Source organism: Pleurodeles waltl, chromosome 8 (genome assembly GCF_031143425.1).
Source record: "Pleurodeles waltl isolate 20211129_DDA chromosome 8, aPleWal1.hap1.20221129, whole genome shotgun sequence".
Classification (NCBI taxonomy): domain Eukaryota; kingdom Metazoa; phylum Chordata; class Amphibia; order Caudata; family Salamandridae; genus Pleurodeles; species Pleurodeles waltl.
In genome coordinates, this window is record NC_090447.1 from 608,233,386 (window position 1) to 608,248,118 (window position 14,733).

Here is a 14,733-nt window from a genome sequence, read left to right on the forward strand (position 1 = left end):
TCTAAGGAGTGCAAAAAATAAACAAATTCCTTCTGCTTGTCACATAAGCTATTAAAATACAGCAGAAGAAAGAAAAGCAACTTGTTGCTTTATACAACGTGACCTGACATGCTTTTCACCTCGGCTGCTGGCTCTGTAACATCAGAACTCAACTGTAATAACTGACGTATTTTCAAGTAAATCAGTAACTGGGTGCATCACAAGTCGACCGATTATAAAGAAATCAGAGACCTCTGTTTATACAGGGTACTATTTCCTACTACGTATCCCGAAAAAATAACCAAGTTATAATACCTCTAACAAATTTGCTTAATATGTTACAATCTTTAAAATCTCACTGTATATATTTTTTTTCATTAATATTGTGGAGCACCTAAGTACCAGTCCACCCAGAGGTCACTTTATTCTGTAGTTATCCTTTAGGGCAGCCCTTCTCTCAAACACCAAAATATATCTATGCCTGGTTACTGCACTGGCATGAGGTGAGAGAATAATATTCCTCTGTGGTGCAGTCAAACCTCCTAAATGCATGCCCAAGTCGTCTTGATATGCCTAAACACCGTTGGGAAGGGAGGCTGGTGAAGTAAATAAAGTGGACTGGAGAAGTGCTAGACTGGCCACAAGTGAGCTGGTCATCTCCATGCGCCTAGGATTGATTCAACTAAACTATCTCCACATGACATACATAACCCCAATATGACTACATCGAGCTGGTAAAATCCCACGGGCCACTTGTTTCCTTTGTTCTGTATCCAATGCCGATCTCTACCATGAGGTTTAGGCTTCCCCCTTGTAGATACCCTACTGGCAGAGAATCCAGCAAGAACTTTCAGGGGTGCTAGAATGGCCTCTTGATCTTTCTCCTAGCCCCTATTGGGCATTATGGACGGCCTTGGTGGCCATAGGCTGACTGCACGTTTATTGGGGTAGCGTCTAGTTGCTAAGCACAATATTGCCCCAAAAGTGGAAATCCCCACCTCTTCTCCCAAGCAAAAAGGAGGGCAGGCGTGGACTGGTGCACCCAGCTGGAGAAACCTATTTATGGTGCACGAGGCTGTCCGCAAAAGCACAAAAAGATTTAGGGGAAGTTTGGGGGGGTGGGCTTATCATGGTTTGGACATGTAAATCTTGACTACGGCATCTGTTCTGTGGTGCTATTGTGCAAACATGGGTGTATTATTTCTTGTGGACTTATAAACAATAATAAAATTTGTTATAAAAAATAAAAATAAAAAGTCTGCGGACAGCTGTGCTGTCAATCCAAACATAGTAATGGAGGCCGTTAGTCAGGCTTATCTCAGAGAAAATGTGTAGAGTATTTGTGTACGTACAAACCCATTATAGAAAAATAGCCAATATTTATCAGAGTTAAACAAGACCAAAACGACAAAAATCTAACATACACAAGCAAAGATAAGACTTTTTAAAGATTACATTTCAGTAAAGTGCTTAGAAGCACAACAGCTCCAACTGAGGCTATTACAGCATCTTGAAGGAGTTGTTCGCAACAGTCCAATGCGACTCGCGATGGAGTGCAGGCCAGTCACAGAGTTGCACGGACCCCAGGTACAGTACCTTTGGAAAATGAGCTAACAAAAACATTGCACAGAGTCAGGGAGGTGAGGTATACCTGGAGCCTGTGCAGCATTGGTTCCTTACTGCTACTGGGGAGGTGAGGTGTTGGTTCTTTACTGTGAGGCAGGGGAGACCAGGTGTTGGTTCCTTACAGTTGCAGGGAATGAAGCTACATCAGTGGTGAGGTGTTTCTGCCTTATGCTCCAGCAGGGGTCAATAAATCCAGCAAATCAAGACGTGATGCATCATTTTCGTGGTGACATGATCACACCACCACACCACAGGGCCACAGGTCCTGCAGCAGAGCCAAAGTCGGGTGCCACAGACGTCAGTGACACAGCACAGTAGAGGTGCTGCAGCAGGGTTGAGCGTGCGGTGTCAGTCGCTGCACTCAAAGGGGACCAAGGCTCTGATGCAGGAAGCAGCGCCGAGTCAGACAGCAGCGCCGGTTCTTAAGTCACTCTGTCGTCGGCGTACTTGATTTCTTCTGGGTTGCACCCGAACTCACTCATATGGGCCCAGGAACTGGATTTGGCACCACTTGGCAAGTCAGGACTGTCAACAAGAATCCAGATGCTTCCATACAAAGTTTGTGATGTCCCGGAGACTTAACAGGAGGCAAGCTCAGTCCAAGCCCTTGGAGAACGTTTGAAAGCGGGATGTACAAAGCAAAGTCCAGACCTTTCACTCCCAGGACAGAAGCAGCAGGTCAGCATAGCAAAGCAACAGGTGGAGTGGAAGTCCCTCATATGGCATTGAGCTCTTCTTCCTGGCAGAATATCCTCAGTCCAGAAGGATTCTAAACTTGTGGTCTCAGAGGTCCAGTAATGATACTCATTTCTGCCTTTGAAGCAGGAAAACTGCAAAGAAAAAGCTTTGTAGTGCACAAGACTCTGCCTTTCCTGCCCTGGTCCCAGACACACTCCAGGGGGTTGAGATGAGACTTGGGGTTTTTAAGCTTTACTGTCTCCAGTGCCATTCTAGGAGGTCTGCCAGCAGACCCTTGGAGACTCAGTTTCAGACCAGGGCCGGGAATCAGCCTTTCCCCATTCCAGGCATAAAGAACTGGGTCCAAACTCTGCTAGCCCAAAGGGCAGCAGGCACAGTCGCTCTGGCAATGCAGACTCTCTTTGTGCACTTCCAAGTGGTGCAGAATGGTATTCTTCTTGTTCTCCTTCCAAGTCCAGGGAGTACCAAGGGTCAATGTGCCAGGGGTGCCGTATTTATCTCAGTAAAGTGCCTCGAGGGGACCACATGGTTACTTGCCAATGGACTACTTGGTTCCCTCCTACGTAGTGACAAAGTTCCTGTGATGTGTGGCATCGGGCTATCCCATAATGTCACATTCTTGCCCCTTTCAAGATGGCACAACCCTTCCTCTGTTGTGAGGAGCAAGGTGCCCACCCTAGAGGTGAGGCTAACTGAGGGCAATACACCAACTGTAAAACCGGTTGGTGGCAATGTTCCCCTCTCTGGCACCGTCTCCATGCTGTCTACGGCAGTTGTTCCCAACCTGTGGTCTGGGAGACCCCTGGGGGTCCACGGAGCCTCCTCAGGGGGTCCACGACTGCTTCGAAAATTAAATATTAACAGCATCCTGCTCAGTGGTGTTGGGCAGTGAAGTCCATCAAAGGCAGCTTGCTATCTGAAGCATGCCCCTGGGCTAACAACACTTCTGCCCCCCAGTTGCCTTCCAGGAAGAGGAGGTGGCAGCTCGCTGCTGCGGCATGCCTTTGTTCCTGAGCCGGGGAGTCGCGCACACATCTTCCTAGACAGTAAGAAAGCTTCTGTGTGTGCATGGCTTTGAGAGGCTGATGGACATGCAAAGAACAGAATATCAACTTTCTAAAAGTTGCCTACCTTTAACAGTGAAATTAATTTTGACCTGGGCATCAGATTGCATTAAATGTCACAACTAATTTGATTCATAACATGACCTAGATTGGTACTCCCAGTCAAAAAGTGAGCCAGGTTGGGATGCCACCCAGTAACTCTGTATTAGCCAACAGGGCTACCAACTGTACCCACAGCAAACTGACAATTAGATGTTTTCCAGCTAAGACATATTGTAAAACATGTCTTACTTAACAAAATAAAGCTCCCTGCCATAGGACACTATAGGCCTTCCTTAGGGGAGGCTGACACATAATATTAACTTATAGGGAATGGTTTAAATTGCAAAGTCAAACTGGTAGTGAAAAGACGGTCCTGCCAGTCTGCAGTGGAAGGCTGGGAGCCATTTTGTACCTTGTCACACGAACGGTGGCACATCCAGTGCTGCAGCCCTGAGTGGATATTGTCTTACATGCCCTAAATACCATATACGAGAGACTTATGAGTGAGTCAGGACTTGCCAATTTGGTGTATCCAATTCGACATGCAATTTGTATGAAGTTAAAACTCTGCCTCTGAGGTCTAGTTGTTAGACCTCAGTGCACGCTGAGTCGAAAAACCAGCAGCATCAATCTAAAAATGTGGGGGTGAACATACAAACTAAAAAAGGCACTTACTTACACACCCCTAAAGTAAGCCTTAATTACCCATGAGGCAGGGTGTCAGCTATTTAAAAAGTAGGACATGGATATTTAATGTTTTACATGTCGTGGCAGTGAAAAACCCACAAAGTAGTTTTTCACCGTGGCAAGGCTGGCTCTCCAATAGGAAACCACCAGGTTTCATTAAAGCAACTTATAATGATTAATTCCAGTTTACGACCACCTAGAAAAATGATTCAAAGACTAATTTTTTATAGTAATTTAAAGCCCAACTTCATGGTCATGTTCGGACTTACATTTTGTATTTCATTCATATAACCAAAAGGCTTTCCTGCCAGTATCCATCAGTCACATTACCCCTGATGACTCTCCTATGGAAAGATGTGCGTTACTCCCAGAAAGTGGACAAGGGACCCTCGAAGTGGAGTGGAGGATTCAACCCTTGACAGGGTGGCCTAAAGGGATGTTCTCAGCCCCTTCTTGAGCTTCAAAGTATGCCTACTTTGTCAGTGGTAGAGGAACATCACACATAGGCCTGTCTCCCCTTTGTCTCTCTAGTCAGGCTAGTACCAAAACCAGTGGGGATAGACAAACTAACCAGAACTGCTTTAAAAGGTGGACAAATGTTTGCCATCCACCCACAGGCTGGCACTGAGCATAAAAGTGGGCCCCATGACCTCTCTGTAGACCACCCAAACACCTGTGAAGACCAGAAGAAGGACTGTCCTGCTGTCTGAAACTTAACGGAAGACTGGGCTTTTTCTCACCTTGAGCACAGGACCCGAGGAATAACCCACAAGGGTCATTTGGCTGACCTCCTGTTAGAGATGGAGAGGCAAAACAAGCTTCCAGGTGCCTTTAACCTGCAACAGTCGAGCTACCCAGTACCAACTAGACCTCCATAGACCACTCTGCTGGCCTCTGTTGGAGTGAGTCCTAACCCCCAAGTGGTACACCACAGGTTTTGGGCCATTGGCTGGTGTTCAGAGTGTACTCCTCCTGTCCCCAAACTGCAAAATATGAGCACATTTTCTGCCTGAAAGCTGACGGAGACTGGGGTCACTGACAAATCACTGGTCGGAATCAGCCGGCTGGTTTGCCCCTCCAAAGGAGATCTGAACTTCACCTAAACAGACTTCAAAGCCTTCCTGTGCATAAACTCTGAACTTCATCCGCTTAGCGCTTTCCTGCCTTCTGGCAATGACTGCCCCAGAACCCCACTCTTCAGCACCCTGCTGTCGGGCCTCTCTTCAGAACCAGTTTGCCCCACCAACAGCTACATGTTCTTCTATAAAAAGCATTCTTAATCAGAAGGTAAACATTCCACAGGGGCAAACCTTGTCCCTGTATCCGACCCGTGCCCCATCTCGCTCAGCCCTAACTTCTGTGTTACTGTTTGAGTGCTGCATAAATAATTTATACATTGCCTCCAAGTTAAGCCTGACTGCCTTATGCTTAGCTACCAGAGGGATAAAGCACAGGGTTATTTAATGACTTTTGTGGTTCCTCCAGACAAGGACTGTGATTATTTTTAGGGTGGAGCCTGCAAGTGCACACGCTAGCACATACATCTTGCTTGTGAGACACTATTGTTTTCAGTAAAGGGCTGGGAGCCCACCTGTTGCTCACCATTTGTTGGTTTGCATGGCACTCTTCTTTACAGCCTCATAATTTTTCAAGGCATGTCTGCCATCATTTCCGATCCTGTGTGTGGCGCAGGGATCAAGCACTATCTGCTTTCAACTTAATTAGTGCCCATCTGCTGCTCCAGACGTGATTGTGGTACTATTTTATTCTAACTTCTAGTGCATCGCAAACAGAAGGCTTGTGACTGGCAAAAACGTGCCCATTTGTTTAAGTTAACTTGATAATGTTTTATTAAGTCTTCTTTCCTCAGTTTCCACTTGTGTGTTTTTTGTTTTTGCCAGTGGGCGCAGTTGTCAAAAGATATAACACACAGAAAATTAATTGTGATAAAGCAAATTGTGTGTTTACAACTCGGAAGTTTCACTTAGCTGCATGTTTTCTTACAACTCATGAACCTTATTAGTCAAAACACATACAAATATTTTACCATAAGCAGTACATTTGCATACGCATTTTCTCAAACCACATCCCTTTTTAGTACTATATTCTTATAATAGTTCATTTTAAAAAATAAACTAACTGCTTTAGCTGCTCCGTCAGAGCTGGAACCCCTCTCAGAGTCCCAGCGTCATTCATTATTGGTTTTTAGCTGAAACCGGGACAAAATAAAAGACCGAACAGCCACTCGCAGAACTTCAGTTCTTTCCAAGAAAGAACGACCAGCATCTATATGTTTCTGTAGATAACATTCAATTGTAAGAGGCAGAAAAACATCTCTCAGCACTTGCTTGGTGAGATTTCTATTGGTGAAAGGAGTAAGCAAGTTTTACCTGTTTATTTTCATTTTCTATAGCGCTGCTTTACCAAATGGTGTTAGCGCGCTTCACACATAGAAATGAAGTTATAAAAGTGATATACTGTTGAGTTTCTGAAGTGAACTAAAAGTGTGTTCAATGTTCCACGTTTAATATTCCCAAGTTTAAAAAAAAAAAAAAAAAAAAAAAAAAAGCACTTGTCCATTGCGGCATGCAAAATTCTTTTTATTACTGTAAAGGATTTGCTAACCTTTGGGCTCAGCCTATATGCTACTTGGTTGATTCCCTTTGGTCTGTTCAACATCTTGCTTTCACCCACCACATCATAAGCTTGTTGTAATGAATCAACGGACATCCTTTGGATGTCTTTGGTTGTTACAGGCAGTGCTTCATCTGATTAAACATCCGAAGAAGCCTGAAAAGGAGTGCACTTCCAGGTTTGAGCTGCTCGACATACTGCATGTGAGTATAAACAAATTAATATTTTGTTTTTTTGATTGCCTTGTTATTTGCTAACTGCCCTCGGTTGTATGATGGAACAACGAATGCACATACCACAATTGCCTTTACAAGTTGTAAAAACAACATATCTGTCATGACAACGAATGCACTAGCGCCCAAAAAAATAATTCCACAAAAATGCCTTTACCATGAAATGTTCATTGTAGAGGCATGGTTGGTAAAGACACATTTGTGGGAAAAAATAAAATGGTAAGTATAACCCACGTTGCTACCCACAAACTTCACTCACCCTAAACTTCAATAATTCCCTTACCACCCTAAAACTCATGCCCACCCTAAAACCAAAAAATGCCCTTACCACCCCAAACTCATACCCACCCTAAAAATGCTGTTACCACCCCATACCCAACGTAACCCTTAAAAATGCCCTTACCACCCCAAAACCCATATCCCCCTTAAAACCAATATATATATATATATATATATATATATATATATATATATATACACACACACACACACTTAGGGGGTTATTCTAACTTTGGAGGAGGTGTTAATCCGTCCCAAAAGTGACGGATTTACCACCAGCCGTATTACGAGTCCATTATATCCTATGGAACTCGTAATACGGCTGGTGGTATATCCGTCACTTTACCGTCACTTTTGGGACGGATTAACACTCCTCCAAAGTTAGAATAACCCCCTTAATAGTTACTTGCAAAACCTTTACCATGCATACACCTTTACCATTCATGCCTTTAGATCGAAATTTGTTGTAAAGGCATGCGTGGTAAAGGCATATCCTCAGTAATGGCATTGTGTGAAACAATGTTTCCCACTGCCCTGGAATGCCACAAAAACTGTGGAATCCTACACAGAGAAAAAAAGTTTGCAAAACACTTGTAGATTTGCAAGCCTTAGAGATTCCTCAGTAGGCGGATTGCATGCGTTTCACCAGAAAGTGTCTACCATGTGTAAACACTGTTGAAGCAGATACGCTAATTAAGAAAATTATTAATGATGTTTATGTGCTTAATAATGAAAAATGTGTAGAGAAATTAACCGTAGAGAAAATAATGTGCACGTTTGAAAATCTGCCCTCGGGTTTGTCTGCCATGTATACGGGATTGTACTTATATAACTGAAACTGTATGAAATAATGTAAATATGAGAAAAATGTAGTAATGTGTCACATTGAAATGCATAACCTGTATTTTACTTCAATCTATAGTGTTAACTTAGCTGAATTTAAAGGCCTAGTCTCCCTAGGCCTCGCACACCAAGGGCAGAAATAATAACAGCGGTTGCAATAGGCTGCTATGGTTCGACCTTGACTCACCCGATGTAAAAGTTGCTTAGCTAGAATTTTCTGCAATGTACCGGCGGACAGGAGATGATGAAGACAATTTGATACAATTAAGTGTAGAGCAGGCTAAATGTATTTTCACAGAACTTGAACAATGAAGGCACTGACTGAAGAGGAACATGCAACAATTTTGATACCCGAAGAGCCGGATGATGAGGACATCGTATAGCAGACCAATCCACATCTTATGAACAGACTGATATTGAAATTAGTAGATTCAGTAAACAAATACTATAGGTTAAAGTTATACCTGCTGACTGACCAATTAGGAATTAGGGGGGGAATGGACTGGGAGACCCTAATAAAAAGTCATGAAAAGGGGCTAAAACTTCAGATGATGCGGAGAGATGCGAAGGGAGAATTGATGACATCAAATGACGCCGCCCGAGGTTCTTGCATTGGGCTCATACTTTGTGAGCCTGATGCGTGGCTGACTAATTGATGACCTGAAGACGAAGACTGACTTGTTGATGATCCATCCTGGATAGGTAGCTATGAAAATGTGACTGACAAATTGTGCCTTTTCTTCTAGGTACCAACTGCGCTGATTATAGAATGCTCACTTAGATAGATTTTTCCAAATTAATGTTTTTCTCTAAATTGTTTTGCATGAAGGCCCCATGCTGATGCTAATCTTGGTTAGGTAGGCTATTAAGGGTGACGTTGATAGTGACAATTGACTGACAAACTATTTGCTGAACTCTGCTATTATTGATGGTTTTCTTTCCTTATGTAGATGCATTTGTTTTCCTTCAAGTTATGTTATGATGTTTCTCATTAACAAATTAATAATTGAATTAATTGAATAAAGACTGAACCAACGGATGATTTAGAATTGTAATCAATAAGGAAATAAAAATTGTTTGACTCTTTACCGAGTTGGGGTTTTCATGAGTAGATGGTGTTTGATCTGCTTTATCATAGGTTTTCTTAATTATTGATTCAGTGGTCACTCCATGACTGGGATACTCCATGCGATTCAAAAGGTTCATCGACCTATACGCATCCCCTTTACTTACTAAGTACTAGGCGCGCTTGCAACACAATAACTTGACAATGTTTACATTTTTTAGAGGAGTGTAATCCTGACTGATGCAGCATTATGAAGCAAGACTAGGGAGCGAGAGTTTGGGGTGTCATTTTGTGCAGATCCTGCCCACGTTCACTACAGATGGTCCTGTAGATCCATGAGTGTTAATGGAAAGAGGGCGACTACAAGAAGCTTGGATATAGGGCGTAGACACCTGCCAAGCGAACAACCGCTTTACTCCTCACAACTCTCCAAAGCAACAAAACCTCTCCCACAAAGGAGCTTCCTTTGAGATCAGTACAGAGTCCCTAAGCCAAAGTACACGAAATGCTCCTTAGTACTAGCCCTAGGTCACAGTCAGCACTACCAGATATCACACAGTCTTCTAAATGGCAGGTACTGCACGCTAGCGCTGCTGAACTACAGAAAAGTAAAGCATTTTAAAATTCCAACACACCACCCCGAGGGATAACGTGAGCAGCCCAGAGCCCTCCCCGCACGAGGCACGCGTCCAACTAACCTCATGTCGGCTGCTCGTACAATGAAGTAGTGAAAAACAAAGTGGAACGTCGTAGACTGCTCACGAACAACCACAGCAAATCTTCCAACTACCTCATTTACAAAGGGGGCTTAGGCTACAGGGCCACTGGGCGGAGCTTATGCCCGGGATCGGAAAGTGGGCGCGCGGTTGATGACGTATGAACTGACCGGATGGGTCTCGGCTGCACAGCGCACCACAGAAGTGAAGGCAGAGCTCAGCATCCGTGTCAACGTTACTTCAATTAGCTGTGAAGTGCAGTATTACTGTTCCAGGAATAGGTACACCCAGAAGAAAATTAAATAGCATAGGTTTCTCGGGTCATCCTTACCCATTTTTCACCCCCCTTCCTCCGCCTCAAATCAGGCAGTGATCCTCCAGACACATTGCTTAGAGGGGCTAGCAAATGTTGCGTTAAACCGCTTAGAAGAACACAATGGGTGCAGCATTCCGCTCAGTATTTCCGTCCCTGTCCCATTCCAAGATACCTAGCTCATAATTTTATGGTACTGGGGTGGTGTTACTGCACGGTAAAGTTAATCACGAAGTTTGCTTCGCACCAGTACCATGATCCAATTTGTAATCTGGGCCTGTGAGGAAACTTTTTCAGTCAGTGGGACCGGAACTCGTATGGCAGGAGGGTTGAGCAGTGTAAGGCTTAATGGAGAGGTGACATGTAGTTAAAATTTCCAGACTCGACCAGCCACAAATAGAGGTCAGTACGAGATGTCAAGTCAGTGCTTAATCTTTTAAATAGAAGAAGCACTTGAAGATTTTTTTAAATATTAAATGCTTTTGCACTAAATCAAACTTAACGCTCAGTGACACACATGTAAACAGTAGAAACGAATGCACGTTTACTCAAGTTTATATTGCCATTGCAGGTCTGTTTTCATAAAATGTCTAACCTTAGTGCCATCTTGCTTCTGAAATGAATACTTTATTTGTAGAAGAAGCTTATGTCCTAATTATTGGACGCTTCCATGTCAAATATTTACTTTTCAATGTGAAAATCAAGGAATGGTGTAAGAGGTTACATAGTCACAAAAACACCTGCAGTGTACAGGCTGGTCCATGTACCTCATTTTGTTGCAGATAATGTAAGTTTGAGGGATGCTAACAAATGCTGTATTGTGGAAGTCCCAGACAAGCTAATGAGGCTGCAATTGTATAATTTTACGCTTAACTGATTGGATAGGTTTATGGGAGCTGTCTGTAGGTGTAGAAAATATTAATTTAGTGTGAGTTGAACTAGTGCAAAGTAGATTACAGTTCAGAAATGCTCTGTCCATTTTTTAATGCAGTTTAGAGCAGAGTAGGAGATTTAGGGTACTCTATGGGAGAACTGACTTTAATTAACTATTTCATTCATTTGAGGCAACTCCATGCTAGCTCATCATCTTGTTTTTATGTCTTTGACTTGCTTTGAACTCCATATTATTTGATGCATTCATACATTTATCATTGATGGGCACTAACTTGTTGATTTAGCCTTCTGTAAACATTTAAGCTTTAATAAACCTTTCTGGTTTGAAACTTTAACCATTCTCTATCTTCTTTGTGGAGCCCAATGTGCTTCATGTTATTTAAATGTACTGTTTTGTTGAACAGCCTCAGTTTCTAATTTTGATTAATCAGATAAGGCTTTATTGGCCCCAAAATCTGCACAAAGTAAAGCACTAACATAATCTGGTAGCAAAGAGAAGTTTCAAACTGAGACTTGGAATTTTAAGTCTCCTAAAAATTCAAATATTGCTCCAATTCAAACTGCATCCCGATCTTCCAGGGTCCCATTGGGTAATGACGGCGTTCCTGAGTTTAGTAAAGCAGGTGCAGTATCCTAGGAGTGTGAGTATAAGTAGGGTTATGTGGTGTTGATTGTGAGGTGTCAAGAGTTGTGGTTGTTGGAATTGGCCCTTTCTGTAGGGTTATCCCCAAACGTTTTGCCTTTCTCCTCCTTTTTTCTGACCCTCATTTTGTTGGCTTAAGGACTCTGGGCACTTTGCCACTGCCAATCAGTGCTAAAGTGCATGTGCTCTTTCCCCTACAACTTGGTATAATTGATTTTCACCTGTTTGGCTTATTTAATTTACCTGCAGGTCCCTTGTAAAATGGTGTACCATATAACCAGGGTCTCTAAATTAAATGCTACTAGTGAGCCTGCAGCACAGATTGTGCCACCCACATAAGTAGCTTTTCAAGCTTGTCACAGAGCCTGTATGCATAGTTTACTGTCACACTGACTTGGCAAGTCAACTACTTGCCAAGGCCTGCATTCCCTTTTTACTACACCTAACTCACTCCAAAGGTAGGGCCTAGATAGCCCTATGGGGAGGGTGCTGTGTATGTATAAGGTAGGATATGTGTCATTATATGTTACATGTCCTAATAGTGACAATCAGCCTATTTAATTTCTCATTACTGTGGGTGCTGCTCCTCTCATAGGATTGCATTAGAAATTTCCTTCTATATGTCTTAGTGGTAATTTCTGAGGATAAGTTTACATTACTATTTTAGAAATGCCACTTTTAGAGCTAGAGCTGTGCAGCCTTACTCCCAATCCACGTCTGCGGCACAGTGACAGCTCCACTTGGTACTTACTTTCCAGACAGCCACCAAACAGGAGGGGCTGGGTGTGACAGAAGAGGCATGTGCATACTGATAGTCTTCCTGGGATGGGGAGATGGAGGGTCATTCACACCTTACATGTGAGTAGGTTGTGTCCTGTCCTCACACAGTTGACAGATTACCCCCTACTGATGTCTGGAGATAGGGCTGGGTTGAAAGTGTGTTGTGCTTCACTTGAAAGGGCTCTTTTGAAGTTACCCCCTGAACAAAGGCATTTCTGAGTATATGGAGAGGGGCTGTATCCCCCTGGTGTTTAAAGCACTTGTAGAACGGGGACTGATGGACTGAGGGACTGCTGGACTGCTCTTCTTTTGTTGCCCTGCTATCTGGTGTCTGCTGGGTGGCCCAAAGGACTCATCTGGATTCCTTTTCTGTATGTTGCTCTGCTGCCCGCTGCCCTACAAACGTTGGCTGTACTAACCACACTAAGGACTGCAAGGAGGAACTGCCACTTCAATCCCTTGCTTATGTTGTTGGCCTGCCTGCTCCTGTTGTGTCCCCTTTTTGTGCCCTTTTGAGTAACTCCCAAGGAGCCTAGCACAGGGAGAGTGCCCCTTATTTCACTAGGCTGCCAGGAATAATGTTGTTTTCCTGCTCCCCTTGCCTTAACCTGTCTAGAACTTGGTGGGCGCTGTTGCTGGTAGTGGGCGGTGACCAGGCCCTGCACCGTGCCAGGAGAGATACAAAGTACTGGGTTTTATCCCAGTGCAGTGCTTCCCTCTTGTTTTTCCCAGCACCGCCCACACCCCCAAACCAAGCTTTTTAACGGACGGAAGACTGCCACCGCATGCCAACTCAGCGTCACACCCTCCTGCATTGATTGGAAGCCAGGAGCACTCAAGAGACCAGTGACACTGCTGCCTGGCCCAGCCTCCTGGAATCCAGTTCAGGCCGAAGGAGACACAGCAGGCTCTGGGTAAGTGCCATCACCGACCTTGCTCCCGGAGGAGAACCACCCCGGTGCTATCAACCGCCCTGCTCGCTTGCGGGCAGCCGTCATCTTTCCTTTTATTTTCTTCCTGGAGATCATACACGTGGAGGAGACCCCAGTAGGGCTTCCCACGATTACCATAAATCCCTTAATAGACACCAGGTACTCCGGCACCCTGCTGTCCCGGCCCGTATTTGGTAACAAGTCAGTCCGTGGCCATGGTGGAGATTTGGCAATTAGTGACTCGGTCCAAGCAGGATCACACAACACTCCTCTCTACTGTTTTGCTTTACTGCTGACCGAACCAAAATACACACACTGAGAGGAGTCTATAAGATTCTCTGGAATGCACCTATTAATCTGAAGAAAACATTTATTATATCTTTTTGCAAGGCTCGTGAAGGAAGGCCTGCATAACCGAAAGTGTACTTTTAAAATGTGCAACAATGAAGTAAGACCATGCACAAAGAATCTTCCATCTATGCACAGCAAATATATACATGCAAAGATCCAAACACCTATATTGATATATGTATATATATTCATACACAATGCAAAGCAAATAATTTAATAAAAATGCATCACCGTAGGGCCTGTCAGGTGCTTCACCTTTCTCCTGCCAGCAAGTCGTTGACCCCGGTTTGACCACAACGAGAAAGAGAGAGCTCTACCTTCCTGGGAAATATATCAGGTATTCGACGTCTAAATCCTGATTGAGGTCTTTGAATCTCCCACAGTCGACCTGGGTCTCTTATATACCTCAAACAAACGAGGAAGGAGCTTTCTGGAAAAACCCCTCCTGCTCTGTAAGAAGTATTAAAAAATGCTGGCTATTTTAGGTCGGCTTTGAAAGAAACATGTCGGAACTTGGCCAAAATCCCAAGGTGTCTTTCCCAAAACTAAACCATTCCCTGCTGTACCATAAACATCATTCTAGTACATCCTTATCTTGCTGACTGACTCCTCCACATTATGTCCTAGCCCTTTGGTGGGAAAAGAACACGCAGAATAGAAAACACGTTGCATAACATGTTTTGTACGGAAAACTACTTGCACCTTTAACATGGCGGTGAAGCTAAGGCTAAGCTGAATACAAAATGGAGTCTGTAACTGGTGACTTCCAATGTGACAGTGGACAGCTAAGCCAAGTGCAAAGTGGTGCGACACATAGTCAGTGGTCAAAACACAAATATCACTACATTCCGCCCTTTTACCAGAGATTCGTGTAGCCTATATGTTTAAAATAATTTTTTTTCCGGTATAAACATTGCAAGCAGATTAGGAATTAGTTGTACACAGCAACATA

General features: G+C 43.7%; 1 protein-coding gene across 1 annotated transcript in view; it reads right to left on the reverse strand.

Moving 5' to 3' along the window:
* The window catches only part of CHAMP1 (chromosome alignment maintaining phosphoprotein 1), a 34,973-nt gene extending 24,978 nt beyond the window's left edge, over positions 1 to 9,995 (reverse strand). The window contains exon 1 of the mRNA XM_069204698.1: positions 9,851 to 9,995. The gene's annotated coding sequence lies outside the window, so the exon portion shown is untranslated. The remainder of the gene's footprint in view (positions 1 to 9,850) is intronic.
* Between the last annotated feature and the right edge of the window lie 4,738 nt (positions 9,996 to 14,733).